Here is a 5,201-nt window from a genome sequence, read left to right on the forward strand (position 1 = left end):
TTATTTTTGTAGAAGAAGAATGAGCTTTGTCTACATGTACCATAATCTTCAGATCAGATCAGATCAGATCAGTCGCTCAGTCGTGTCCGACTCTTTGCGACCCCATGAATCACAGCACGCCAGGCCTCCCTGGGCATCACCAACTCCCGGAGTTCACTCAGACTCACGTCCATCGAGTCAGTGATGCCATCCAGCCATCTCATCCTCTGTCGTCCCTTTCTCCTCCTGCCCCCAATCCCTCCCAGCATCAGAGTCTTTTCCAATGAGTCAACTCTTCGCATGAGGTGGCCAAAGTACTGCAGTTTCAGCTGTAGCATCATTCCTTCCAAAGAAATCCCAGGGCTGATCTCCCTCAGAATGGACTGGTTGGATCTCCTTGCAGTCCAAGGGACTCTCAAGAGTCTTCTCCAGCACCACAGTTCAAAAGCATCAATTCTTCAGCGCTCAGCCTTCTTCACAGTCCAACTCTCACATCCGTACATGACCACAGGACCATAATCTTAAGTAATGCTTATTTACTTTACCAATGTAACAAAAGGTTTTTAAAATGAATATAAATCACTTAAAGGCAAAGAAACTCATAAGCTCATATTGAAAGCTGCATTCTAAGAAAACTTTGTTCTATTAACATAGAGATTAGACTAAATTCCAGCCTGGTACCAGCTTCAGTTCAGTTCAGTCGCTCAGTCGTGTCTGACTGTTTGTGACCCCATGAATTGCAGCACGCCAGGCCTCCCTGTCCATCACCAACTCCCGGAGTTTACTCAAACTCATGTCCATCGAGTCAGTGATGCCATCCTGCCATCTAACCTATGTCGTCCCCTTCTCCTCCTGCCCCCAATCCCTCCCAGCATCAGAGTCTTTCCCAATGAGTCAACTCTTCGCATGAGGTGCCCAAAGTATTGGAGTGTCAGCTTTAGCATCAGTCCTTCCAAGGAACACCCAGGACTGATCTCCTTTAGAATGGACTGGTTGGTATCTCTAATTTTCTTGAAGAGATCTTTAGTCTTTCTCATTCTATTGTTTTCCTCTATTTCTTTGCATTGATTACTGAGGAAGGCTTTCTTATCTCTCCAGGCTATTCTTTGGAACTCTGCATTCAAATGGGCACATCTTTCCTTTTCTCCTTTGCTTTTGGCTTCTTTTCTTTTCATAGCTACTTGTAAGGCCTCCTCAGACAGCCATTTGTCTTTTGCATCAGATAGCAAACAAAATTTGTTTGTCGGTTAATCTCAGAAAAATCCTTTCCATAAATCTTGAAATAGCAGTATTCTTACAAAGGCATCAGAGTGAAACCATAGAAGTCATGTTTAAATCTGATTGAACTGCAATTGACAATGTAGCCTGGTCACTGCTGTGACTTGTAACACTGTAACAGGATAAGTACAATTATAGTTGACCACATTTTACTAGCGCGTATCAGATCTATATATGACTTCCACATCATTCTAGGATATCTATATTAGTAACATCAACCATATAGCACAATCTGAGAAGATTTATCACCCCTTCAACCATACTTCCCATGTAATTTAACATGTCCAATGAACCCAGGTAGTTTAATAGCTCCCTGGGATGTCTCACGGGCCCTCTGAAGCATTCCAAAGTCAGCTAGAAGTCAAGTCATTTAGGAAGTTTTGTGGACAAATATCAAAGGGGGTTATAACACTCAGTCAGATAAAATCATATAGATCACTGGGAAACAATATATTCACTTAGCCCAAAACAAAGAAGATTTCAAAGGTAAACCTAGAACAGATCACTTCAGAGATAAAGAAACTTAAAATCCATTATCAAAGGCAGCTCAACATCACAAGAAAACATGTATTTATGCACAAAACTCTTCCCTTGGCGTTCACTTTCCATAAAACCTTATCACTTTCTGTACCCATTACTTTGTTCTCCCATGATGAAAGAGCCACCTCAAAGTCAGACCTACTTCCTTTTCTCTTCATAAAATGTAATTTCTTTCCTCATACCTTCTTTACTGAAAATACACATGCTACTTTCCTTAAGCAGCCTAGAACTTAAGCATTCTGTGGATTGGTGAACATAAATACCAGTGATAATTTCTAAAAAAAATATTCTAGAGAACATCTCAGGATGGCATCAAGCATTAGTCATGAATAGTCCAACATCTCTACTTTCTCTGTAAGAGGAAGTTAGTCCTCAGTAATGAATGTTTCAGAATCTTATTTTACTTGGAAATGACCTAGCTATTCCATAAACTTCCATCACTTAGTTTGGCACAGCCCTAGAAAGTCAGGTTACAGAGATCTAGAGAATGTTTTAGAGAGATATTTCTAAAGTATAATTATTCTTAAAAGAGTTTCTTTGAAAGATCATATCTCTTTTACATTTTCTTTGAAGTTTTGTTTTCCCTTTCCTAGAGGTACTTTCCTGGTTGAGAAACTTGGAACAGATATAAAAATATAACAATATGTAGGTAATAATAAACCTAGGCACAATGAAAATACTGTGCTTAATGACTCTTAGACATATCTACATTAGATTAGCAAACAAACATTAATGCTAGATATTTAATATTTCCCAGTTCACGTGAATCTGAAATTCACTTAGGTAAATTTCTCTTGGAGTTAGAATTGTCTGATCTGTAAGCACTTACCTTCCTTTGAGTGAAGTGAGTGAAGTCGCTCAGTCATGTCCGACTCTTTGCGACCCCGTGAACTGTAGCCCACCAGGCTCCTCCGTCCATGGGATTCTCCAGGCAAGAATACTGGAGTGGGTTGCCATTTCTTCTCCAGGGGATGTTCCCGACCCAGGGATCGAACCCAAGTCGCCCGCATTGCGGGCAGATGCTTTAACCTCTGAGCCACCAGGGAAGCCCTTTAGGCCAATTAAATTAGAACTCATTTAGAACTCAGCAATATTATTAAAAAAAAAAAAAATGCACACTGAGACATACATAAATCCAGACAGACAGACAGAGATTTCATAGTTTCCTGCTTAAGATTTAAAACATCTCTTTGACCCTTTTTTGTTTGCTTGTTTCTTTGTTTGGCTTGAAGTTCTGATTTGCCCAAGGCTGAGTCAGGTCTCAGGCAAAGTGGGCAGTGACATTCAAGGACATGGAAAAGGTTAATTACAAGCTTTTCCCTAGGCAGGCCTTTAAACAAGCTGCTGCTGCTGCTGCTAAGTCGCTTCCGTCGTGTCCAACTCGGTGCGACCCCATAGATGGTAGCCCACCGGGCTCCCCCAACCCTGGGAATCTCCAGGCAAGAATACTGGAGTGGGTTGCCATTTCCTTCTCCAACCTAGTTGTTAACAAGCTAGTTGTTTTAAAATGCATATGCAAAAGGAACCGGTTTTGCAGTTTCCAAGGGAAAGAAACTTTCATTTTAACCAGTTTTCTCCAGAGTCTAAAGAATATCAGGGCCATCCTCTGTCAAAAAGTTATCTTCCCTTTCTGTAGTCTTAGTTTTATAGCTAAAATATAGACCAAATTATGCTCAAATTGACTCTGATATCAGGGGCATTTCAGCTGATAAAAATTTTGGACCATCCCTGTGGTGGGAAGTGAGGTCTTTGTCCCATCAGAAGAATCTGAAGGGTTAAGGGAATTTGCAGGACTGGGGGAAGCTTGATCCTTGGCAGCCCTGAGAAACAGGAGTACTCAGGAGGGAATTCTTTAAGACGTTCAGGAGTGGGGGAAGCTTGGTTCCCTCTCCACCTGAGAGATAAGCTTCCTTAGAAAGGGATTCTTTAGAATATTAGGACCGTTTTTGATCCTTCAGGCTTTTGAATATAGAAGAAAGACCTGGGCAAAAGGGAACCTCAGAATCCTTTCCTAGAGATCATGTGGATATAAAAGTTCGCATACAGTTCATCTAGGAAATCTGATGGAGAGAGCAGAGAGGAACAGGAGACAGGGAGGTAACAGAACGTAAGGAAATTCTGAGTCCTTTTCCTTCTTTTGGAAAAACCTAGTGTGCCACTCAGAGGCCATTTTTGGGGGGTCCCCCGTTTGTATTGGAGCCAGGCCTTTCGGAGGGTCAAAAGTATCCAGTTTCTGAGAATGTAGCCAAGGGTTGAGTATGAGAGAGCCTCCTGGGATGTAACAGAACCCACTCATAGCCTATCCACCATAGAATGGGAGTACTGAGAGTCACTGGCTGACAGAAAGGCGTCCGTTTTCCCCCAGTGGTCTCTCCGTGCGACTGAGGGCACAGAATGGCCGAGTGGCCCAACAGTCACATCCAACAGTGAGAGGAGACCTCTGAGAACCATGCAGCTAAGCCACCAGGTGACACGGGCAGAGAAAGACAGAGATTCCTGGGAGCAACCAGGTGACTCACCATTTGGTGATTCCCTCAAACGTGGAAGGCACTCTTGGGATGGTTCAAAGGCAACACCCAGGCTTCTGTAAATCAATCCAAACCAAAATGGAAAGAAGAGAAAGTGACAGGGAAGAAGGCTGAGGAATCCGCCGTACAATATATCCGGGAGGCGGTGGCCTGGGAACAATGGTCTCTGTTTTGCTTCAACCTTTATGAGCCCAACATGGTGGACGGAAGTTGTCTTGCTGCGGGTGGATGCCTTTGTGGCCTGATCCATTCTGTGTGCCCCCATCCTCACATGGGAGTCTTTCTGTGGCAGGAGCCCTAATGGCTTTTACGCATCTGATCGGTGCCCACAGAATATTGGTTGGCATAGTCCTCACTTGCAAAAAAGACAAAGGAGAGACCCTCACCCATTCAAGTGGCAGCTACTTTGGGCGCAGTGAGCAGTGGGGCTTTTGGAACACACCAGAGGGTAACCCTCACCAGCGTAACTCAGTTGCCACCAAGCAGTTGCCCGTTGGAAGAGGGTCCCTGTGAGAAAGGAGAAGTGAGGAGGGGGGACAAGAGACTCCAGGTCCCTGAACAAGGCACCAAAAATATCATGGTCTGGGTGCTGGTTGGAAAAGAATTTCCAGACATGAGACAATACAGGGCTGGTTTTTCAGTTTCTGCATTCTAAGACCCTCCTTGGTTTTATCTGCTCTTCACACGTTGGGTAACCACAACCTTGGCAGAAAGAAGCATTTTATCTATTTAGTATATACTCTGTATCTTTCTGATTGTTTTTATCAGAGTCTTGAAAGTGCAAGAGAAATAACTAAAAATCAGTAATGTTGCTCTTGTACTTTTTGGCACATATTTTAACAAATAGCCATTAAATAGCAGAGCTTAAACGTTACT

Source organism: Bubalus bubalis, chromosome 18, assembly GCF_019923935.1.
Source record: "Bubalus bubalis isolate 160015118507 breed Murrah chromosome 18, NDDB_SH_1, whole genome shotgun sequence".
In the NCBI taxonomy this organism is placed as follows: Eukaryota; Metazoa; Chordata; class Mammalia; order Artiodactyla; family Bovidae; genus Bubalus; species Bubalus bubalis.